Below are 26481 nucleotides of genomic sequence, written 5' to 3'. Positions count from 1 at the left end.
GCCATTGGTTTATCATATAGTAATTTAACCCATCTGATAAAATTCTCTCCCATATTAAATGTTTGGAGTACTTTGTATAAACACTGCCATTCTACCTGATCAAATGCTTTCTCTGCATCCAGAGATATAACTGACAAGTCTTCCTTTTCAGTTTTGTATGAATACATTATATTAAAAAGGCGTCTCAAATTGTTAGATGATTGTCTTTTAGGTATAAACCCCGTTTTGTCCGGATTTATCAATTTATTAATATATTTACTCAATCTTCTTGCTAAAGTTCTTGCTAAAATTTTCTGATCTGTATTTAGTAGTGATATGGCTCCATATGAGCCCGGTTCTTCTAAGTCCTTATCTTTTTTAGGTATTAACGTAATTGTTTTCGGTAAAGGCATATTTATATAACTTAAGTAACCGTGGTACCATTAACTCCTGGAAACCTTTATAGAATTCATTATTAAAACCATCTGGTCCTGGCGTTTTCCGATTTTTCAGCTCTTTTATTGTTTCACTTATTTCTTCCCTTGTGATCTGTGCTCATAATTCCTCTTGTTCCAAAATATCCAATTTTGGCAGATTACAATTATCTAAAAAATCTACAATTATATTGTCTTCTATTTTAATTTAAGACGTATACAAGTTTTGATAAAATTGGGCAAACCTTTTATTAATATCCTGGGGTAACGTTAATAGTTCCACATTATCTGATTTGATTTTAGTAATCGTCTTTTCCTTCTCCTGTTTCTTCAATTGTCTAGCCAGAAGTTTATGTGGTTTATCACCAAATTCAAACTGTGCCTGTTTTGTGATCTGAAATAATCTTATTACTTGCCGATAATATTTGATTACGTTTAAATTTCAATAATGTGATCTTATTATGTTTATCTATAGTTGGGTCTTTTGCGTTATCTAATTCTAATATATTAATTTCCTTTTCTAAAGTCTCTTGTTCTATGGAGTTCTTTTTATTTTGGTAACTTTGATATGAGATTATAACTCCACGTATAAATGCCTTAAAAGATTCCCATAATAAAGATGGTGAAATGCCTGGTGTCTCATTTGTATCAAAAAATAATTTATTTTGTCGTTTTAAATACTCATAATCTTGTGGATTATTAATTAACTGTGTATTAGAACGCCAAAACGATTTTATACCTGGCATTCCATCTAGTTTTAAAGTAAATGTCAATGGTGAGTGATCAGAATTAATACTATTGTGATATGTAGGGTTAATCGTATAAGGAATTAATTTTGTGTCCACTAAAAAATAATCAATTCTCGAATAAGTTTTATGTACCGCCGAGTAAAATGAGTATTCCCTTCCCGTAGGGTTGACTAATCTTCATACGTCTGTTATATTAGTGTGTTTTATATATATGTTTAAAAATTCACTAGTTTTAGATTTAACCTTACTCTTCCTTACTGTTATTGATTTATCTAAATATGTATCTATAACACAATTAAAATCCCCCCCTAATATTACATTTTGGTAATTATACTCATCCATTATATTCGTGATTTTCTTAAAAAATTGGGGGTTATCAAAATTTGGTGCATAAATATTTATCAGAGTCAGTGTTGTAGAATAAATGTCTCCTGCCACTATAGTGCACCTTCCTTCCTTGTTAGATATAGTGTTCTTTGATATAAATGGTATACCTTTCCGAATAATAATAGCCGTACCTCTAGCTTTAGAAGTAAATGACGAATAATAAGTTTGGCCTAACCAATTTGCTTTTAGTCTCATCTGTGTTTGTAATTTCACATGCGTTTCATGAAAAAACGCAATATCCACCTTTAAAGATTTTAATTGAGCCATAATCTTACCCCGTTTAATTGGATCGTTCGCACCCCTAATATTCCAACTACAAAATGTGATTCCTCCATTCCTTTTTCCCCTAATGTCTTGCATTCTTAATTAGTTTTGCTAGTTTTAATTCATGTGGTGTGGTTAAATACCTTCAGGTTTTGGGTGTGGGGTAACCGTCCCCTATTAACGTAATTTTACATCTTCTCCGTCTATTGAACCTCCATAGGAAGAAATAAGAAGTGCGTTGAAAAATACATATACAAAACAGAATGCTATTATAACAGTGAATTATACTTTTTTACTTTTTAAAAAGAGTGATTTTAAGGTATCAAAAATGGGATACCTTAAATTATCGTTGCCACCTAAGGTGGCCCGAATATTATTGACTTCTGCCGTTGGAATTGTACATTGAGCTCAGCCCCCAAATTAAGCTGTCCTAGACAATATCATGCCATTTCCCCTTATTATAGCCAAAAATCTTAACCTACATAGAGAAAAAAAAATGTAACCAGTCAAGCCAAAAAAAAAAAAAAACAACAACAAAAAAAACAACATCCAAAATTTCAACATAAAAAATTATCATCATCATTACTTTTCCACGTAATCTCTTAAATGCCCAAACTTTAAACCTTCTATAATTCTTATTCCTTACTTACAATCATGAAATCATAAGACATAAGGACAGGCCTTGTCCTTATACTCAGAGATGCACCTAATTACCAGCCTGTTCCAAGGGTTAATTTTCTTTATCTTAATAGTAACCATCTTCCTGTCGGAACCTTTGGAACTATTCCAGATCCTTAACACCTCCCCCTTTACTACAGGTTTATAGTATTATAATCTTCTTATACCTATTTTCATTAGTTATTGAGTATTAGAATACATCCAGGATATATTTCCTTACATTTCATCTATTGGAATTATTTAACTGTTAGTAATTTAATAAGCTTCATATAATTAGTTGGTTCTTTACAATTTAATCTTCATTATAATAGTTAAAGCTTTAAATTCAGTCCATAATATCAGCTCTGCTGTTTTTCTTCAGCCTGTCATTTTTTCTTCAGTTGTTTATCTTCTAACTTTTCGTTCAAGATGAAATCTGAACTCTGTCGTTGAAAACACATTCCATTGAGATAAGGCTGTCTGGTTATTGTCTGAAGCAGGTCCGCCATCTTAATTGTAGTACAGACTTTTATTGAAAGTTTTAATCCTCATCCTTCTCAATTTTCTGTACAATCTATTGTGCGTACTTAAGTGCCTTCTCCGGATTCCTGAATGAACGTTGAGTTGTTTTGTAAGAAATAAACATCTTGGCCGGATAGACGACGCCGTATCTTATCCCTCGTTGTCCTTGCAAAGTGTTGCTTGCTTTTTTGAATTGATTCCTTTTCTCCATTACTTCGCGAGGGTAGTCCCTATAGAATCTCACGGACTCTCCCTCGAATATAAGCCTCTCACCGTGTGGTATCATCTTCAATAGTTTTCCCGGGGTTGAAACATCTAAGAACTTCGCAGTAATTTGTCTTGGGGGAGCATGTGTTTCTCCTCGGGGAGGACCGACTCTGTGAGCCACATCAATCCTCTCATTTTCCTTCAGCTTAAAGACCTCTTTGATTATTTTGGAGACAAGCTCCGGCATATCAATTCCTTGCTCTCGTCCTTCCTTTACTCCTACAATCCTTAAGTTCAGTCTTCTTGATCTCGCTTCCAAATCTTGACATTTGTCCGTCAATTTAATCAATTGCTCCCGATTATCACTTTGTTCCTTTTTCAGAATCGATATTTCACGAGCCATCTCCTTCATTTCAGTTGTAATCTCTTCTGTCACGATGTCAGAATGTTTCATCTCTTCAATCAACATATCACATTTCTTTATATGATCACTTTCTAGTCTTTCAAATTCCAGTGCTGTTCTCTGATCAAAATCACTGAGTTTCTGCTTCAGAGAAGTATACATTTCCCTTGATTCTTCTCGAGCAGCATCAATTTTCTTGGATAAATTAACTTCCAGTTTACAGAGATTGTTCTCCAGTGTAGTATTAATACTGGCAAACATTTCGGAGAAGTCTTTAGTAAGATCTTTAGTAAGATTAGCTCTTACCGTTTGTTCCAGCTGTTTCAGTTCCTTCTCCTTCTCCTTTTATTTGGCCTCTCCTCTTGTAGCCATTTCAAATATTGCTTGTTGAGGAATGGACTCTTCTTCTGAGCTTTCAGTTGTTTGATATGAAACAGACTTTGTTGATTGAAGAGCTTCCAAATCTTCTTGAACCTGAAGTCTGATAGTAGCTTTCCTGGGTCCTCCTGTGAGTTTTCCTTTTCTCATCTAAAGGTCCCGTTAACCTCCGATTTGTTTTGTTGATTTATGATGACGTCACTCCCACGACGCCAAGCAACCTTCGGTGGGTATTTTTTTAAATCGTTCCCGACTTTAAAACGGCTTTTTATGCGATTCACGGGGAGCTGAGCTCAATGATGTGCCCTCACCACAACATGGCCACACCGGAAGTCGGGTCCGCTGTTGTTTATCATGTACATCAATGATTTAGATGATGGTGTGGTAAATTGGATTAATAAGTATGCAGATATACTAAGAATAGGTGAAGTTGTGGATAATGAAGTAGATTTCCAAAGTCGACGGGGAGATTTAGGCCATTTGGAAGAATGGGCTGAAATATGGCAGATGGAGTTTAATGCTCATAAGTGTGAGGTGCTACAGCTTGGCTGGACAAATCAAAATAGGACGTACATGGTAAATGGTAGCGAATTGAGGAATGCAGTTGAACAGAGGGATCTTGGAATAACTGTGCCTAATTCCCTGAAGGTGGAATCTCATGTACATAGGGTGGAAAAAAAGCTTTTGGTTTGCTAGCCTTTATAAATCAGAGCATTGAGTACTGAAGTTGGGATGTAATGTTAAAATTGTACAAGGCATTATTGAGACCAATTCTGGAGTATGGTGTACAATTTTGGTCGCCCAATTTTAGGAAGGATGTCAACAACATAGAGAGAGTACAGAGGAGATTTACTAGAATGTTGCCTGGGTTTCAGCAACTAACTTGCAGAGAAAGGTTGAATAAGTTAGGTCTTTATTCTCTGGAGCGCATAAGGTTAAGGGGGGACTTGATATAGGTCTTTAAAATGATGAGAGGGATAGACAGACTTGACGTGGACAAGCTTTTCGCATAGGGAAGATTCAAACAAGGGGACATGACTTCAGAATTAAGGGACAGAAGTTTAGGGGTAACATGAGGGGGGACTTCTTTACTGAGAGAGTGGCAGATGTGTGGAATGAGCTTCCAGTGGAAGCGGTGGAGGCAGGTTCGATTTTATCATTTAAAAATACATTGGATAGGTATATGGATGGAAAAGGAATGGAGGGTTATGGTCTGAGTGCAGGTAGATGGGACTAGGGGAAACTAATTGTTCGGCACGGACATGTAGGGCCGAGATGGCCTGTTTCCGTGCCGTATTTGTTATATGGTTATTAGATGGTTAACCCCCTTCGAGACAGCGGTTGCTTGGCCACCAAATAATCGGGCACAAATTGACAAATAGGAAAATAATAAAATCGCTGGTCGGTGCGAACTCAGTGAACTATCTGCGATGTATTTCCAAACTAAACAGTATAACTTGCAGGTACATACATTTAAAATTAAATTAAGTGATTATTTCACATGATTTCTCACTGTATCTGACCAATCTCTGTTTAAGATGTTTGATCTGCCTTCGGCATTGACTCTGAACTAAAAACATAAACCAGACTCAATTGTATCGTCACCTTGGACTCCGTAAACTCACAAATCTCTGCATTCAGGAGGCTGCCGTGGTTGGAATCACCGGCTCTGACACCAGAGTGGGTAAAGTGACCTGCGATCAATAGAGAAGATGATAGCTCTTCTCAATTAAAAAAAACAGCTATATGTTTCACTCTAACCATGATGGCTAGAGCTTCTTACAAGGTTATCTATGAACACGATAATTAAATATTGTCGTAACGCTCAATTGAGGTCAAATGAAGAATGTATTCATTACGTTGTTCAGTGGAGCCCATGGATGTGTCACTGCAAGCAGTGAAGAATGCAATCTCCACACTGCTTGTCCCCGCGTTTAATGAAGGGACTTTGAAATTATTTGAAATAAAAGTTGATTTCTCTTTGTAACAAATGTCAACCGCGCTTCTGATGAAATATAAATCAATACACTTCTTTCTCCAACCTTCCGTTATTCCGTTAACTTTAATTTAAAGTGGAAGATTCAAACATTGTCAGCTCCACCTGGACTTTACCCAGAGTGACTGGGGAGTCCAGAACAAGGGGCCACCGTTTAAGAATAAGGGGGTAGGCCATTTAGGACTGAGATAAGTATACACCTTTGCATCCAGAGAGTTGTGAATCTGTGCAATTCTCTGCCACAGAAGGCAGTGTTGGCCAATTAATTAAATGTTTTCAAGAGAGAGTTAATTTTAGCTCTTAGGGCTAACGGAATCAAGGGATATGGGGAGAAAGATGGAACGGGGATACTGACTTTAGATGATTAGCCATGATCATATAGAATGGCAGTGCTGACTCGAAGGGCCGAATGGCCTACTACTGCAACTATTTTCTATGTTTCTGTTTCTATGACTGATAGAAATGCATGCTCCATTCTTGAAGGTATCTCGTGCTGGATTTGAAATCCCCGTCGTCGTAATGTATCAATAAAGATGCTCTGCCCTTCGGCCCACCGAGTCCGCACCGACCAGCAACCCCCACACACAAACACTATCCCACACACACTAGTGCCAATTTACATTTGTAACAAGCCACTTAACCTACAACCTGTACGTCTTTGAAGAGCGGGAGGAAATGCAAGATGTCGAAGAAAACCAATGCAGGTCACGGCGAGAACGTATAGACTCCGTACAGGCAGCACCGGTCATCAGGAAAGAACTCGGGCCTCTGGCGCTGTGAGGCAGCCACTGTTACGCTGCGCCACCGTGCCGCTAAGGTTTCTCGTGCGAGATTTGAAAGCCCCGTCAAATCATAATGAACCAACAAAGATGCTCTATTTTATTTCCATCTGTTTAGTTTAGTTGAGAGATACAGCGCCGAAACAGGCCCTTCGGCCCAGTGAGTCCGCACCGATCCCTGCACACGAACACTATCCTGCACACAGTTCTTCAGACTGAGAGTCAAGGGAGAGGGAAACTGGAGGTATGAAAAGATACAGAACAAACCCCAGAACAGAACGACCTGCTCGGTACGTTTTCTCACCACTAGTTTTCAGAATAATATGGTCACTGATGGGGTGCAGAATATGATTATTGTGACGTTGGCCTTCGTCAGTCAGAGAGTTCAAGACAGTAGGTAGACACAATTGCTGGAGAAATTCAGCGGGTGCACCAGCATCTATGGAGCGAAGGAAAGTAAGTAAGTAAGTACGTAAATTGTATTGATATAGCACGTTTAAATCAACTCGAAACCAAAGTGCCTTACATAGAATAAATAATTAATTTTCCGTACATCCAAAATAAAAAAATAAAAAATGACACAACACATTGTAGAATTCAACATGAAGAGGAGGAGGAGCCAGAGGGCTTAGGGAGAGCTAATAAGGGGAGGAGACTGCAACGGCTACCGGAAATTGGATAAGCCAATGTTCAGGCCACCGGGATGCAGACTGCACAAGAATATGAGGTGCTGCTCCTCCAGTTTCGGGTGGTGCTTACTCTGGCAATGGAGGAGGCCCAGGAGTGAAAGGGCGGATTCGGAATGGGAGGGGGAGTTGAGGTGCTGAGCCACATGGAGATCAGGTTGGTTAATCCGGACCGAGTGGAGGTGTTCGGCGAAATGTTCGTCGAGCCTGCCTTTGGTCTCACCGATGTAGACATAGTTCAACTGAGATTGGTCTACATTGGTCTACACTGACTTGGCCTCTACAGCCTTCTATGGCAAACAATTCCACATATATACCACCCTCTGACTAAATATCTTTGTATCATCTCCTTCCTAAAATAACGTCCTTTAATTCTGAGTTCATGGCCTCTAGTCCTAAAGACTCCCACTGGTGTAAACATCATCTCCCCATCCACTGTATCCAAGTCTTTCACTATTCTGTATGTTTCAACGTGCACCCCCCCCCCCCCCCCCTTCATATAGTTCATTTGGTGACAAGCAGGACCAGCTAAGAAGCGCCATTTACAGATCTCTAATATAGATTCCCGTACATGTCAGACAGAGCATCCTGTGCAGGCAGTGTGAGCCAGATGCACCATGTGCATATACCCACTGCTTCTAAACGGCCTGTGCATTGTTTAGCTATCGAGAAACGACTCATCCCCAGCCTGGAGATCGGAATAATTGCATATAAATGGGTGTTGAATATGCTCAACATTTCCTGCGTAAAAAGACAATAAAAACAGATTGTGCATTAGTCTGTTTCTTAATATCTGTCCCGGATTATTTATGGGTCTATTTCAGTTTTCATATGTGCTAGGTTTCCACACCATGACAGAACACATACTCGGTTGGATTACTTGATAAAAAAAACAGGCCGCAGCTCCGATAGCAAGAGCTCTCTCTGAACCTTTGTGTTCAGCCTAATCTAATGAAATTGTCATTTTCATTCAGTGCGACCTTACTGTCAGATCGGTGGCTATGAATTCACATCTATCTGTCAACTGATATGAAGTAGCTCCATGAACAACGAACTGCAGTGATATGCCGGAAAGAGGTGTGTACCACTTTGAACCATTATTAGTTAATATTAAGATCTATCGATACATAACTAAAACTCTGATATTTTTATCTTCCGGTTTGACGGCGGTCAATCTATTTGCGCAAAAACCGTGCGTGGTCGCGCTACAATTTCCCCTGCTTACTCACCAATGCAACGCACCAAATTTCGTTCCGATCGGTATAAGCTGATAAGAGTTATCGAGGTTTAAATAACTTAAAAACCGCACGTGCACATATCGATTGCCTCTTCTGCCATACAGCGCCGCGCGGATTGGTCCCTTCTACTTTCACTCCGCGCGACAATCCGCTCCTTCCTGCGCCATTGCGTTGTCCCTGCAGCTGCGGGAGGCGCAGGATGGCCGGCGGAGGTCTCCAAACGGACACAACTTTCGGAGGAAAGGACTGGAAAAGGCGACCCGTTCCCGCGAAGACCTGCCCAGCGCAGCCCGGGGCGTTAACGGAGATGGCGCCGATGTCGCCAAACGGAAAGGGGAGATCTGATCCCGGCGGAGGAGAGCGACCAGCGTAGCGGATAGTGAAGCGACAAGCGAAGCGAGCAGCGAAGCGACCAGCGAAGCGACCGGCTACCAGCGACCAGCGACTAGTCCGGCACGGGAAATGTCGCCAAACGGAAAGCGGAGAATCTGATCTCGGCAGAGGTGAACGACCAGCGACCAGCGACCAGCGACAAGCAACCGGTGTGAATCTGCTCCGGTCACTTCCCCTCTGGACTCCTTCGATGGCTCCTGCCCCACCCCCATGATACCGCAAACAACCTCCGCTATTCAATTTGATCATGGCTGATCATCCAACTCAGTATCCTGTACCTGCCTTCTCTCCATACCCCCTGATCCCTTTAGCCACAAGGCCCACATCTAACTCCCTCTTACAGTGGCTTGCAAAAGTATTCATACGCCTTGAACTTTTCCACATTTTGTCACGTTACAACCACAAACGTAAATGTATTTAATTTGGATTGTGTGTGATAGACCAACACAATGTGACGCATAATTGTGAAGAGGAAGGAAAATGTTACATGGTTTCCAATTTTTTTAACAAATAAAAAACTGAAATGAGTAGGAAGGAATCCATCGCTGACTACACTGATAATGTGACACAAATTGAATTCATTTGATGGTTCACACCCATTACAAGGACATCTCACAAAACCATCAGTTACCCAGTTCCGTCGCACTGTGCTCAAATACATTTTAACTAGTAACACCATGCAAAACGTTTCCCTCATGCGAACCCACTGCAGACGATTGGACATGTTTGCACGTTACCTATCCATGGATAACCATTAGATACATGGAAAATATGTGCAGGATTAGGCCATTCCGCCCTTCGAGCCTGCACCGCCACTCAATATGATCATGGCTGATATTAGACAGGATTGGTACATTAATAATGGTAAAAGTACGCTTCATCGGGTTTGTTTTGTTGTGAATTTGTCATGTGGCCCCAGGCCAGAGAGACAATGACGTGAGGAATATGAGACCAACTCAATAACTGCTCTGGTTCTGTCTTCACTAACGAAGACATAAACAATCTGTTGGAAATAGCAAGCGAACGGGGGTCAAATGAGATGGAGGAACTGAGTGAAATCCAGGTTAGCCGGGAAGTCGTGTTAGGTAAATTGAATGGATTAAAGGCAGATAAATCCCCAGGGCCAGATAAGTTGCATCCCAGAGTACTTAAGGAAGTAGCCCCAGAAATAGTGCATGCATTCGTGATAATATTTCAAAACTCTTTAGATTCTGGAGTCGTTCCTGAGGATTGGAAGGTAGCTAATGTAACCCCTCATTTTAAAAAGTGAGGGATAGAAAACGGGGAATTACAGACCAGTTAGCCTAACATCGGTAGTGGGGAAATGCTGGAGTCAGTTATTAAAGATGGGAGAGCAGCACATTTGGAAAGTGGTGAATTGATTGGACAAAGTCAGCATGGATTTGTAAAAGGTAAATCATGTCTGACGAAACTTATAGAATTTTTCAAGGATGTAACTAGTAAAGTGGACAAGGGATAACTAGTGGATGTGTTATATCTGGACTCTCGGGAGGCTTTCGACAAAGTCCCATGTTACGACTCCCGAATGCAAGTACTTCAGAGCCACGTAACACAAGTCAAAAACCAGGTTCAGGTTCAAAAACAGTTTTAATAATTCATTTGAACACAAAACTCAAACCTGATATAAACAACCCAGTCAGGGATATGGATAAACCGACAAACAATTTAACAATGCTCCAGCCAACCACACCATGGGCCGTCGAACCGGAGATTCCAAAACTTGCCCAAAGAGATACAACCCTGAAACCAAAATACATGTAAACTCTAAGGTCAGCCCTTATCCGTCCCAATACAATATCTATCAACAAGGAATGGTGAAAATACACAAAGTTCTATGCCATGTGGTCAGGCTGCCTCGGCCCCCACCAACAGACTGCTTCAGTCAGAGTCCACGACGAAGAGAGGGAATTCTGGGAAGCTCTGGTCTTTATACTCCAGATGAGTCACCCGTCACCTGACGCAGCTGGGCCAATCGGGTACAGGAGCCTTTAACCCCTCGATTCCAGACTCACAGCCACGAGGCCTGTACTTGGGATAGAAACAGAGAAGTAAGTACATAGCATTCACCAGGGGGGGGGAAGCGCCTAACACCCCCACCCAAAGATACTGAATAAGTTTCTGAAAATGAACAAAAAAAACACCACCAAATTTCAGCAACTATTCCGTAGCAGACATCACTGGCGCGACAATGCATCAGCCAATACATTATCTTTGCCACGGATATGTCTGATCTCCAAGTTGTAATCTTGCAGCTGCAAACTCCAGCTCATTAACCGCCGGTTCTTATTCCGCATATTCTGTAAGAATACCAAAGGATTATGATCCGTGAGTACGATGACAGGGACATTCGAGGAGCCAACATAAACCTCGAAATGAGTCAGAGACATTACAACCGCAAGGGTTTCTTTCTCAATGGTGGAGTACCACTTCTGATGACGATTAAACTTCTTAGAGAAGTACGAAACTGGATGCTCCACCCCATCTGGATCATCCTGTAGAAGAACTCCACCAACCCCACGATCACTAGCATCTACGGCCAGCTTAAATGGACGCTCAAAATCAGGTGCCGCAAGCACAGGTGCGCGCACCAGAAGACTTTTGGTCTGATCAAAGGCTTGTTGACACTCTGCGGACCACACAAAAGCTACCTTCGGACTCAGCAAATCCGTCAAAGGGGCAGCCACCGCAGAGAAGTTTGGACAGAATCCTCTATAGTACCCAACCATAGCCAGATACCTACGGAGTTCAGTCCTAGAGGTTGGAGCAGGAAATGCGACGATATGCCCCACCTTTTCCTTGAGAGTGCGAACCTGACCCCGGCCCACTACTTTACCCAGATACGTTACCGTGGCCTGGCCAAACTCACACTTCCCCAGATTGATCGTTAGGTTTGCCTCCGCTAGACGATGAAATACCTCCTTCAGATGACCGATGTGTTCGATCCACGACCTGGAGCACACAACCAAATCATCAAGATATGCCTCACAGAAGGACAAACCAGACAATACAATGTTCACCAACCGTTGGAAGGTTGCCGGCGCATTGCGCATCCCAAATGCCATTACCGTGTACTGAAGAAAGTCATCAGGCGTAACGAACGCAGAGATCTCCCTCGCCCGCCTAGTCAAAGGGACTTGCCAATAGCCTTTTAACAAGTCCAACTTAGACACAAAAGATGCACTTCCCACACGATCCACGCAATCCTCCATCCGTGGAAGAGGATAGCAATCCGGCTTAGTTACACCATTTAATTTCCGATAGTCCGTGCAAAACCTGTCCTCCCCATTTGCCTTCGTCGCCAGTAGACACGGAGAACTCCACGGGCTACAACTAGGTTCAGCAATGCCATGCCGCCGCATATAGTCAACCTGACTTCTTAGACGATTACGCTTGTCAGGGTTGACCCGATACGGATGCTGTTTAATTGGCGTAGCACCGGCCACGTCAATGTCATGCTGCAGCACAGACGTCTGAGAAGGCACATCCGAGAACAGTGACACATTTGACTTCACCAAAGCAAGCAGGTCACCCCGCTGACTTCCAGTCAAATGAGCCAACCGCAAGGGAAGCGTCTCCAAAGCCTCAGAGTTACACAGCTTTCCCTGCGTCACTGCCACAGACAACCGTGCCTCCTCCACATCACCACCCGTGTCAGGGGGCAGCACCACTGCAGCCAAAACAGGCTTAGAAGGACATAGCTCCGACCCATCAACCTCCACAGGCTCCTGCTCATGGTACTGTTTCATCATGTTAACATGACAGAGCTGAGTCTTACGCCTCCGATCAGGGGTACCAATAACGTAATCCCTCTCACCAACCTTCTTAACCACCTGATAGGGACCGCTATACCGAGCCTGCAGACTGGAACCAGGAATAGGCAACAACACCAGGACCTTGTCACCTGGAGAAAAATTCCTACTAGAAGCCTTCCTGTCGAACCAGTCCTTCATCCTAGACTGAGCAGAGGCAAGATTACCCATTGCCAGTTCGCATGCCCTCCTCAGTCTAGAGCGAAAAGTACAGACGTGGTCTAAAATACTTCGTTTTGTATCCTCCTGCAACCATTTCTCCTTCAGGACCCTCAACGGACCACGTACAGTATGCGCGAACACCAGGTCAGCAGGACTGAACCCTAAAGACTCCTGCACGACCTCACGCACCGCAAACATAACTAGATGAACCCCCTCATCCCAGTCTTTTTCAAACTCCAGGCAGTAAGTCCTCAACATAGATTTCAAAGTCTGGTGAAACCTCTCGAGAGCTCCCTGGCTCTCAGGATGATACGCACTGGAGTAACAATGCTTAATATCTAACAACTTCATTACCTGACTAAAAACCTTCGACATGAAGTTGGTACCTTGGTCACTTTGCACAACCTTGGGCAAACCGAACAACGAAAAAAACTTAGTGAGAGACTTAACAATTGCAGGGGCAGTAATTCTACGCAAAGGGACCACCTCCGGAAAGCGGGTAGTCGCACACATAATTGTTAATAAAAACCTGTTGCCCCCCCTTGTCCGAGGTAGAGGGCCCACACAATCAACTAGAATCCGCTCAAACGGCTCACCGACCACAGGGATTGGATATAAAGGTGCAGGAACAATCGATTGGTTCGGCTTTCCTGCCACCTGGCAAATGTGACAACACCTGCAGTGCTGTTTCACGTCCTTTTTCAACCCTGGCCAAAAAAAATTCCGTAAGATGCGGTCATACGTCTTATTGACCCCCAAATGTCCACCCAGAGGACCATCATGAGCCAAACAGAGTATCTCGTCCCTATACCGACGAGGCATCACAATCTGATCAACCACGCTCCAATCATCATGCCCAGATATATCCAAGGGAGACCACTTTCGCATCAGTAAGCCATCCCTTAGAAAATACCCCTTTGCTGTGGAATCCATATCCCCCTCAGGCACTGCGCAGTCGCACAGATCAGATAAACCTGGATCACTCTTTTGCTCCTCAACCAGCCGGTCACGTGACAGTGACACCGGCACATTTCCAGACACTATCCCATCTTGAGATGGAGAAACACCCTTCACAACACAGGATCTATCATCCTGATCCCCAAAAATGCTCTCACTCAGGTCCACCACATCCTCAAACTTCGCCTGGCTCTTAGCCATAGCCCTCGTGACAGCACAAGCTGCGAAGACCTTTGGATACTGCATAGCCAATTTATCAGGACTCTGCACCATCGGAACAGCCGTCACCTCAGGAGTGACTAAAACCCTACCTCCTGCCAAGTCATTCCCCAAAATCACAGAAACTCCCTCAAAGGGAAAACACGGCCGTAACCCAACAGTTACCCGGCCTGAAACCAACTCGGACTCGAGACGCACGGTATGCAAAGGCACTAACATGTCATCCATCCCGAATCCTACCACTGGGACACTTGACCCAACCGATGATTCCCCAGAAAACGGCAGTACATCATCCAATATAAAGGACTGAGTAGCACCAGTATCACGCAAGATGGATACTGGAACTCTATCACCCCCATCCTCTAGAGAAACAAAACCATTCATGATGAACGCAGAATAATTCCTACACTCATCAGAATCAGGCACCTCAGGTACGACAGGTGCCTTCTGTGCACCCACCAAAGCCACAGGCTTTGCATTTTTCTGCTTCAGAACGGGACACGACTTTAACATGTGCCCTCTCCTTCTACAATAGTAGCACACAGGACCTTCATCAGTCCTTACTTTTCTGTCAACCTTATCAGCTCGGACATCCCCCTGTATCAACGTGCTGCCATTTGCAGGCACAGAAACAGCTTTGACACTGCCACCGGCGACACCACCACGATCAACCGGCCGTGCACCAAAACTATAGGATCGCCCAACAAAATCAGATTTATGAGTCAATACATACTCATCTGCCAACACTGCAGCCTTAGACACCTCATTCACCTTCTGCTCATTAAGGTAAGTAGTAACCCTCTCAGGGAGACAGTTCTTAAAGTCTTCCATAATCATCAAGGCCCGCAGTAGCTCAAAATCCTTCACTCCTTGAGAAGCGCACCACCTGTCAAAAAGTGCCTCCTTCTCCCTAGCAAACTCCACATAAGTCTGACTATCAAACTTCCTAAAGCGCCGGAACTTCTGCCGGTACGCCTCTGGAACTAATTCATAAGCCCTTAATACTGTAGACTTCACACACTCATAGTCCAGACTGCTTTCAACAGATAAAGACGAGTACACCTCCCGTGCTTTACCCACAAAGACACACTGCAATAGCAAGGTCCACACGTCCCTAGGCCACTTCAAGGACAAAGCCACCCGTTCAAACACTGTGAAATACTTGTCCACATCCTCCTCACGAAATGGGGGAACCAGGCGGATGTTCTTGCTCATATCAAACTCCCGTTCCCTAGAAGAAACCCGGGAATTATCAATTTCTTTTTCCCGCAGCTGAAATTCAGCCCTTTTGGTTTCCTCCTCAAGCCGTTTCATTTCAAGAACATGCATGAGCTCTTTCTCTTTTAACAAAGAGGCAACTCTCTGTGACTCAAGCTCCATCTCCTTCAGTTTAATGATGGCCTCCATGTTCTGAACTGGCTGAACAGAAGGTGGGGGACTGTCTGCACCACCAGGCAAAACCCCAGCCTCCACCAACGCAGCCCACAACTCCGATTTAATGGAGTGTTTCTTTGAATGCTTGTCAATAGGCACGGCATAGTTCTCAGCCAGCAAAATCAAATGCTCTTTCGTACATCTATCAAACAACTCCCGACTAGGAGCCTCAACAAATTCTTTCACCTTAAATTCCATTTCTAAAGTAGCCCCAAACCACCAGCTAAAACTTGGGCCTTAATGCTACCACAAACAGGGAAGAAAAAATTCCCTCTCAACACACAGACTTCCTCAGTCCAGAAGCCTACCAAAAATACCCCCTAAAAACGTCTAGGGTCCTCAAAACTTAGGACGAGCCCCCATTTTGTTACGACTCCCGAATGCAAGTACTTCAGAGCCACGTAACACAAGTCAAAAACCAGGTTCAGGTTCAAAAACAGTTTTAATAATTCATTTGAACACAAAACTCAAACCTGATATAAACAACCCAGTCAGGGATATGGATAAACCGACAAACAATTTAACAATGCTCCAGCCAACCACACCATGGGCCGTCGAACCGGAGATTCCAAAACTTGCCCAAAGAGATACAACCCTGAAACCAAAATACATGTAAACTCTAAGGTCAGCCCTTATCCGTCCCAATACAATATCTATCAACAAGGAATGGTGAAAATACACAAAGTTCTATGCCATGTGGTCAGGCTGCCTCGGCCCCCACCAACAGACTGCTTCAGTCAGAGTCCACGACGAAGAGAGGGAATTCTGGGAAGCTCTGGTCTTTATACTCCAGATGAGTCACCCGTCACCTGACGCAGCTGGGCCAATCGGGTACAGGAGCCTTTAACCCCTCGATTCCAGACTCACAGCCACGAGGCCTGTACTTGGGATAGAAACAGAGAAGTAAGTACATAGCATTCACCAGGGGGGGGAAGCGCCTAACATCCCACATAAGAGATTAGTATGCAAACGTAAAGCACACGGTATTAAGGGTTCAGTATTGATGTGGATAGAGAACTGGCTGGCAGACAGGAAGCAAAGAGTAGCAGTAAACGGGTCCTTTTCAGAATGGCATGCACTGACTAGTGGGGCACCGCAAGGCTCAGTGCTGGGACCCCAGCCATTTACAATATATATTAATAATCTAGATGAGGGAATTTAATGCAACATCTCCAACTTTGCCGATGACACAACGCTGGGGGGGGGGGGGGGGGCAATGTTAGCCATTAGCAGGATGCTAGGAGGCTGCAAGGTGACTTGGATAGGTTGGCTGAGTGGGCAAATGCATTGCAGATGCAGTATAATGTGGAAGCATGTGAGGTTATCCACTTTGGTGGCAAAAAACAGGAACGTAGACTGTTATCTGAATTGTTGCCGATTAGGAAAAGGGGAGATGCAACGAGACGTGGGTGACATGGTACACCAGTCATTGAAAGTAGGCATGCAGGTGCAGCAGGCAATGAAGAAAGGGAATGATATGTTCGCATTCATAGAAACATAGACACATAGAAAATAGGTGCAAGAGTAGGCCATTTGGTCCTTCGAGCCTGCACCGCCATTCGACATGATCATGGCTGATCATCCAACTCAGTATTCCATCCCACCCTTCTCTCCATACCGCATGATCTCTTTACGCACAAGGGCATCATCTAACTCCCTCTTAAATATAGCAAATGAGCTGGCCTCGGCTACCTGTAGCTGAGGCCAGCTACAAGTAGATCACATTAGTAGATTACATTACTCCAGTTCTGAGGTCTTTACACTGGCTTCCTGTCTGTCAAATAATTGGTTTCAAAATACTACTGTTGGTTTACAAAGCACTGAATGGTTTAGGGCCAAAATACATGTCTGATCTTCTGCTTAGCTACGAACCTCCCAGACCTCTCAGATCGTCTGGGACAGGTCTGCTCTGTGTCCCCGGAGTCAGAACTAAACATGGAGAGGCAGCATTTAGTTTTTATGCACCACATATCTGGAACAAACTCCCAGAAAACTGCAGGTCTGCTGCAACTCTCAGCTCTTTTATATCTAGACTGAAGACTTTTCTGTTTGCCGCTGCATTTCAGTAAACAATACAATTTGTTAATTACCTATACTGCACTGTAACTTCTATTCCTGGTTTTATTCTATTTTAAATATTTTATTTGATTGTTTTTAATTTTGTACTTATTGAATCTGAATAATCTAATAATCGTTTAACATCTAAATGTCATTTTATATATGTTTCTTTCCAATGCGTTTAATGTTTTTTGTAAAGCACTTTGAATTACCTTGTTCTTGAAAGGTGCTATACAAATAAACTTGCCTTGCCTTGCCTTACCTTCTGTGGCAGAGAATTGCACAGATTCACCACTCTGTGTAAAAAATGATTTTCTCATCTCGATCCGAAAAGATTTTCCTCTTACCCTTAAACTGTGACCACTAGTTCTGGACTTCCCCAAAATCGGGAATAATCTTCCTGCATCTAGCCTGTCCAACCCCTTAAGAATGTTGTGAGTTTCTATATGAACCCCCCTCAATCTTCTAAATTCTAGCATGTACAGACCGAGTCTATCCAGTCTTTCTTCAAATGAAAGTCCTGCCATCCCAGGAATCAGTCTGGTCAACCTTCTATGTACTCCTTCTATGGCAAGAATGTATTTCCTTAGATTAGGAGACCAAAACGGTACTCAATACTCCAGATGTGGTCTCACCAAGACACTGTTCAACTGCAGTAGAACCTCCCTGCTCTTATACTCAAATCATTTTGCTAGCAATGCTAACACACCATTTGCTTTCTTCACTGCCTGCTGTACCTGCATGCCTACTTTCAACGACTGGTGTACCATAACACCCAGGTCTCGTTGCATCTCCCCGTTTCCTAATCGGCCACCATTCAGATATGAGTCTACTTTCCTGTTTTTGCCACCAAAGTGGATACCCCTTCATTATACTGCATCTGCCATGCATTCGCCCACTCACCCAACCTATCCAAGTCACCTTGCAGCCTCCTAGCATCCTCCTCACAGCTAACACTTGCTTCATTGCTAAAGGATTTGAGTATAAGAGCAGCGAGGTTCTACGGCAGTTGTACGGGGGCTTGGTGTATTGCGTACAGTTTTGGTCTCCTAATCTGAGGAAAGACATTCTTGCCATAAAGGGAGTACAGATAAGGTTCACCAGACTGATTCCTGGGATGGCAGGGCTTTCATAGGAAGAGAGACTGAATAGACTCGGCTTGTACTCGCTAGAATTTAGAAGATTGAGGGGGGGGGGGGGGTCTAATAGAAACTTACACAAGTTTTAAGGGGTTAACAGGCTAGATGCAGGAAGATTATTCCCGGTGGTGGGGAAGTCCAGAACAAGGGGTCACAGTTTAATGATAAGATGGAAGTATTTTAGGACCTAGATGAGAAAAGCATTTTTTACACAGAGAGTGGCGAATCTGTGGAATTCAGTGCCACATAAGGTAGTTGAGGCCACTTCATTGGCTATATTTAAGAGGGAGTTAGATGGGGCCTCGGCGTCAACGGGAGCCTCGGCGCCAGCGGGAGCGTCTGCGGCGTTTAGGCCTCGCGATCGACCCTCGATCTGCCGTAGATGAGCGTGATGGGAGGGGAGAATGGAGGTCATTGGGAGACCCGGCGTCAGCGGTCCGCCATGAGGAACGTTGGGAGAACATCGGGGGATCCGGTGTAGGGGATGGATTGGGGGGGGGGGGGGGGTGGGGGGTTAGAATCCTCTGCCCAGGAATACGCCTTTGTTTATTTATTTCTTCGTTCGTTCCGGTTGAGGCGATGTACACACAGCAGCCCGCCACAGTCCCTAGTCTTTTTCATTTTTCAATTTTTAATTTAATTTTAATTTCAAGATTTCCTGCACCTTGTTGTGTGTTGTGACTGTTGGCAGACCAACTTCCCTCCGAGGATGAATAAAGTTCTATTGTATCGTATCGTATGTATCTGTATCCTGTTTTGACCAGTGACAGTCGTACGATCAAACAGAACACAGGACAGTACAGTTCAGGAGCGGACACATGATGTATGCGCCGAACATAATACCAAGCCCAAATCTTATCTGATTCGATATAACAAATATCCTTGCATTACCTGCATATACATGTGCTAATAGACAATAGGCAATAGACATAGATGTAGGAATAGGCCATTCGGATAATTCGAGCCAGCACCGCCATTCAATGTGGACATGGCTGATCATCCCCAATCAGTATCCCGTTCCCGCCTTCTCCCCATAACCCCCGACTCCGCCATCTCATGAAACGTGCCAACCTATAAGACTGTTAAATAGCATTATTGTATTTGCCTCCACCATCACCTCTTTAAACTCAATTGTCCATGTTGCACACTCAAGTGATTGAGCATATCGGTGCAGCACCGACACCACTGGGCTTTATTTAATTTACTAGTATGCTACAGGCCTCACACTGTCCCCACGTTTTATGTGACTATAGCTGTCAGCACATTCTTTCATTATCACAGTACAGGTGGAAGAGTTTAATGAAATCTGGGCATCCCAATACTCGGGCGGATTTCAGGGCTGGCTTGATATTCGCAAATGACCAAATTTATCGGAAGCAGTTTGGGCTTGTTACATTGCTTCTTGTTATACATTGATAAGGCTTTTTAATAAATCAACGTTTGATAGACACATCGCTGATCTACCAGCTGTATTTTTTTTGTCTCTTGTCCTATCTGAGTAAAGTCAGAAATAGGTGCGGGTGAACTACAAAATTCCCCCCTGCATGCTACATCGAATATTTAGAGGATGTTGCCAGGACTAGATGGCCTGAGATATAGGGAGAGGTGGAGTAGGCTGGAACTCTGTTCTTTGGAGCGTAGGCCGATGAGGGGTGATCTTATAGAGATGTATAACATCATGAGAGAAATCGATCGGGTAGATGTTCAGTGTCATTTGCCCAGAGTAGATTAATCGAGGACCAGGGCACAAGGGTTTAAGGTGAATGGGAAGAGGTTTAGTAGGAATCTGAGAGGGTAATATTTTCACACGAAGGGTTGTGGGTGTATGGAACCAGGTGTCAGAGGAGATTGTGAACTTAGGACTATCAAAACGTTTAATAAACAATTTATCAGGTACATGGACAGGACAGGTTTGGAAGTATGGTCTAAACGCGGGAAGATGGGTCTAGGGTAGCTGTAACTTACAATACGATACAAAAGATATGTATTTATCCCAGGAGAGAAATTGATCTTGTTTAGGAAGGAACTGCAGATACTGGAAAATCGAAGGTACCGGTACACAAAAAAAAGCTGGAGAAACTCAGCGGCTTTCTGAAGGAGGGGTTCGGCCCGAAACGTTGCCTTTTTCCTTCGCTCCATAGAGGCTGCTGCACCCCCTGAGAAATTGATCTTGTTGGCCGGTGCGGGAAAGTTGGGCCGAAGGGCCTGTTTCCACGCTGTATCACTCAATGCCTCTATGACAGGCTCCACTGGCATATTCCGGCCAAAATGCCAATTCAAAACATTTCTCATTTGCCAGCTTTTGATCCATATCCATCCCAATCTTTCTTCGGCAGGTACATGTTTGAATGATTTCATAACCAGAGTTGATATTCCACCTCCCTCTACAATGACCTCTGGCGAGGAGGCGTGACTGTTGGAGGTCCAGACGTGCCTGTGTAGAGGAGCAGATGGGTCTGGCACAGAGGCAGACGTATGTAGAAGAGAGGCAAACATGTGTGGAGAAGAGTCAGTTGTATCTGGTGGATGGCGGCCGTGTCCGGCGGAGGGACATACGTGCTTCGCAGAGGGGAGGACTTGTCTGCCAGAGGGGACGATGTGCCATGCAGGGGATCGGTCTGGCATATGTGAAATTGGGAAAATGTTCCACGGCATATTCAGCGTTGCTTCTGGCCGCCAGAATGTCCCGGCTGTAAGGTCCCCCTGCGATCCGCAATCTCCTTCGCGGACATCATCTGCACCCCCCTCTCCATCCCCCCTCCCCCCATCCATGACAGAAGCAGCAGTGAGGGCAGGGGATCACCTCGAGTTGGTTCAGGCTATCCTAGGAAAAGGTGTGATAGAAACATAGAAAATAGGTGCAGGAGGGGCCATTGTGCCCTTAGATCCAGCACCGCCATCCATTGTGATCAAGGCTGATCGTCCCCAATCAATAACCCGTAAATGCCTTCTACTCATATAGCTTGACTCCACTAGTCCCTAGAGCTCTATCGAACTCTCCCTTGAATCCATCCAGTGATCTGGCCTCCACTGGCTTCTGCCCCGGTGGCAGGGTATGTCTCTCGATGGGTGCAGACCTCGGACTGCGAATTTCGCTACTGCTGAGTGTTGCAGTTTGTCGGAGAGTGCTTTGTGTGAACTGGGTTTCGGGTCCAAGTGTTTGGAGCACCCTGCCTTGGTTGGGATTGTACAGGTTCCCCGGTGCGGAAAAGTGTGTGTGGATTACACATTGTCCTGGACCTGGGATACTGAACACACATGGACACTGGCTCGGGGACGGGGCTGTGGAATACAAACGGTCCCATCCGGTCTATGCGCATTACACTGGGTAGTGGTTCCTCGGACCGAGGTTGTGAATTATACATAGTTCCAGGAAAGTCGATGATGAATGCACCGTGACATGACACCATGAGATCATACAGAGTTCTAGGACGGATAATTTGTATTAAAAACAGCGTCGGGCTCGGTGGTGCGGATTCCACCGCGTCCGGTGACAAATCATATTGACTACATATGGACATATGGTCCTGGAGCACACAGTGTTACTGGTACTGAGATTGGGGATGCGTGGAAGGTTGATTACACAGTGGATTTTAAAATGTATCTGGACTGAACAGTGACGGCGTCGTGACACATGTGTGTGGACCACACTGGGTCCAGGGACCCAAGTCGGAGAGTGGTTGTGCTTATTGCCCCGGGTCAGTGACCTAAGTCCTCGTATTACACGTGATGTCACTGATTATACATGAATCACAACCGCGGGTCGGGTTTTAGATTGCACATGGCCCTGTACTCTGGGGTGTATTAACATACAGTGTCCAGATCCGGGGATGTTGATAAAACAGTCCAGGGACGGGGAGGTGTTGACTAGACAAGGTTCCGGAGCGGAGATTTGTAGATTATATAGAGTTTGTGTTCCGAGGCGGCGAGTGTGGATCACATAGAATCTTTGAGCGGGCGATGGGTGTGAATTACACAGTGTCTTGGAAGAATGAAGTGGATTTCACAGTTACTGACACGGAGTGGGAAAGGGGGAGGATTACAGAAGGACTGGGACGGGGAAAATGTGGATTAGAATTTCCTGGGACGGTGCTTTGATTACAGTACGTCGCAGGACGGAGGAACGTGGAGCAGAGAGAATGCCTGGATGGGGTTGTAAATTAAAGCGGATCCATGGATTGGGATCTTGATTACTTGGGTTTTAGGAGTAGCATAGTAGTTCCCAAATAGACCAGAACGGGAGGATATGAATGCTCTATATACAAAAGACACTAGACTGGTCGTGGCGAGAGGGTCACACGGAGTGAGGGTGGATTTGTTGTGTGTGGAACGAACATCGGTCCTTTTCCCGTGCTGAGTATGCAAATATAGCACTCCCCAGCTCAGAGAGAAGTGTGCCTAAACTAAGCTAGAAGCAGCGCCCTAAACGACCAAATACGATCCTTCCTGCGGAGCACTGTTACGTTGGGTTCACCCCTGCTCCGAGAAGCCGACGTGCTTGGCCCACACCGCCCTTGCAAGATTCAGATTCAGATTCAGATTAAACTTTATTGCAATTGTGCAGTGTACAGTACAGAGACAACGAAATGCAGTTAGCATCTCCTTAGAAGAGCGACATAAATATGAGCAATGAATAAATCTATTTACGTGCATACAGTCATCGTATTGTTTTCCTGACGGGAGGGGTGTCGGGGGGGGGGGGGGGTAATTGGCAATCACCGAGGTACAGTGTTGAGTAGTGTAACAACCGCAGGGAAGAAGCTGTTCGTGGGCCTGCTGGTCCGGCAACGGAGAGACCTGTTGCGCCTCCCGGATGGTAGGAGGGTAAACAGTATGTGGTTGGGGTGAGAGCTGTCCTTGGCGTTGCTGAGCGCCCTTCGCAGACAACGCTTGCTTTGGACAGACTCAATGGAAGGAGTGGGGAACCGGTGATGCTTTGGGCAATTTCCCCCACCATATGCAGAATGCACCGCGTTGTTCACAGCTCGCTGTAATATCAATATACAAAGTCAGATTAAACGTAACACTCGTTGCATACTTTAATATTTATTTTAAGCAAAGACTAATTTCATCTGTTATTCCGTCCTCCCCTCCTCATTGCGGCAGAAAATACAAACGTGTGAAAGCACGGACCACCAGATGCAGGAAGAAATCTTTCGCCGTTGTTTTTAGACTAATTAACATAACCGTAAGCGAAGAATACAGTCCCGATCTCCCAACCTACCCCGTCGCGGACAGTGCACATATGTCAGCTGATTTTCCTCTGTAACTAATCTGCAACACCAACTGATCCCAGGAATCAGCAAACATTCTGTCATTGGATCCTCGAGTTTCTGACAATCAGTGAGGACAGGTGACAACACCTGCTGCGCAAAAAAAAAAATACGCCTGAACTATTCGATCGCGGTCCCCCGCAATATTTCCTTTCCGCTCACATCTTACGGCCAATGTCGGCTCAAACCCGATCTACAAATTTGCAGATGACGCCACTCTGATGCGCCGGACCAAGAGCAATGGGGAAACTAAGTGCAGGTTGGAGATAACGAAGTTAGTAATATGGAGCCAGGACAAATAAAAAAAACCTCGCCCGGTATAACAGCAAGACGAGGGTGTTCGATATCTGGAGTAACTCAGTGAGAAACGCAGCGTCTCTGGCGTGATGGAGTGTGTGACGTTTCGGGTCAAGACTCTTCTTCAGACTGGTTAAGGATAAAGGTAACGATACTTATAGACGGTAATGTGAAGAGATAAAGACCAATGATTGAAAGGAATGCAAAAAACCTAACGATGATACAGGAAACATGTCATTGTAAGCTTTTGTTTGCTGAAATTGAGAAGCTAGTGCGCCTTGGGTTGAGGAAAAATAGAGGGAGAAGGATTACAGGGGCTACATGAAGTGAGAGAAATCAATATTCATAGCACTGGGCTGTAAGCTGCCTATGCGAAATATGAGGTGATGTTCCTCCAATTTGTATTTAGCCTCACTCTGTCAATGGAATAGATCCAGGACAGAAATGTCTGCGAGAAACTGGTGAAAGGAAACAGCCAAAGTGATTACATCAGTAATGGTGTCTGAGATTATGCGCTGGTGCTCATCTGTGGGATCATGGTCCAAGGATAAGTAAGAGGATGTGTCTGCAAGTTATTGCCTGGCCTCAGGCCGGTAGATATCAGCGCGCCAGACTACCACGGCAGCTCCCTTTTTGGCGGGTTTGATTATAATGTTAGGCTTGCTGCACATTGAGCGGAGGGATGTACGTTCAAAGGTGGTGAGGTTGGACTAGGTAAGAACTCAGTGGGTCAGGCAACCTTTGCAGTGGGAATGGACGGATAATGTTTCCTGATGGGTCTTCCACATACCTCTTCGTGGTCCCGATACAAAACCTCATTTCTCCATTACCTGCCCAGATGCAGCTGACCGCGGAATTCCTCCATCACTTTGTGTTTTCCTCACTTGTTTACGTCGGCTGCGTATTATCTGTGGCAAATATAACCTAATCAGATATGGTGAGAAACGTAAATGTGCAAATGAACCGCATGACTGAATAGAGTCGAACGGTCTAGGACGTGGATCGAAGTAGTATAAGAAAGGGGGAACACGTCAGAAGCCTATCGGTGGAAAGGAGTCTCAAGTTTTCCGACGAATTTGAATATGTTTCTCCTGGCGCGCTCTGTTGACGGAGACAAGCCCACCACATTGTATGTCACATTCCGGTGTGAAATTTCAAACGATGGTGCACGCGGTTATTTTTACTTTGCTTCCCTGTTGAGCTGATGACAGTTGTCCGGTTGCGTTGCTTGCCTGACAATGCCAATCAACAGATCAGAGTGTCAATAGCACCGGAAATATTACAATCTGGTTTGGGAATTGCTCTGCCCAGGACAGGAAGGCTCTGCAGAGGGTAGTGCGTTCGGCCGAACGCGCTATGGGCACTTCACTCGTCCCTCTACAGGAACTATACATCAGGAGGTGCAACTCCAGAGCCAATACGATCATGGGAGACCCCTTCCACCCCTGCAATGGACTGTTCCAGCTACTACGGTCAGGCACACGCCTCCGTTTCCATGCTGTGAGAACGGAGAGGATGAGAACGAGTTTCTTCCCAGAGGCCATTTGGACTGTAAACTCCTATCTCACCTGGGACTAACATTACTGTACCATTCTAGCGGGTTTTTTTCAATTGCTGGGATTTTTCCCCTTTTACCTTCCGCCCACAATATTTAGTATGTAAGAATATGTGATTCTGTTCCATTCTGTTTGTTGTTTGTTTGTTTGTTTTATTTGCACAAAGTCCGCGAGCATTGCCATTTTTCATTTGACTGCACATCTTGTATGTGTACTGTATGTGTGGAATAAACTTGACTTGAATTGACCATCAGATTTAGATCATTTCGTTACTTCCCATTTAATACATAATTTCAAAACATTCCTCAAAATCGCCTGCTTCAAATAAGTTAATACTTCTTCAATGAATATATATGTGGAATGACCATGGACCACGTAGTAGACCCGCCATCTCACAGCGCCAGAGCCACTAATGTGGGTCACGTTCTCCGTCATATGTTTCCTTTGGCGGCGAGTAATTCCCGCGCTTCATAAGATAAGTTCC

General features: G+C 44.5%; 1 long non-coding RNA gene across 1 annotated transcript; it reads left to right on the top strand.

The window, feature by feature from the left end:
• Nucleotides 1-7178: 7178 nt before the first annotated feature.
• LOC116967956 lies at nucleotides 7179-24644 on the top strand. The gene is made up of 2 exons (XR_004410364.1): nucleotides 7179-7211; nucleotides 24537-24644. It is a non-coding gene; the product is annotated as an uncharacterized LOC116967956 (long non-coding RNA).
• Nucleotides 24645-26481: the final 1837 nt, after the last annotated feature.

The sequence above is a fragment of the Amblyraja radiata genome, chromosome 42 (assembly GCF_010909765.2).
Source record: "Amblyraja radiata isolate CabotCenter1 chromosome 42, sAmbRad1.1.pri, whole genome shotgun sequence".
NCBI classification, from domain to species: domain Eukaryota; kingdom Metazoa; phylum Chordata; class Chondrichthyes; order Rajiformes; family Rajidae; genus Amblyraja; species Amblyraja radiata.
The sequence above is the reverse complement of the archived record's forward strand: the minus strand, read 5'-3'. Positions and strand labels throughout refer to the sequence as shown.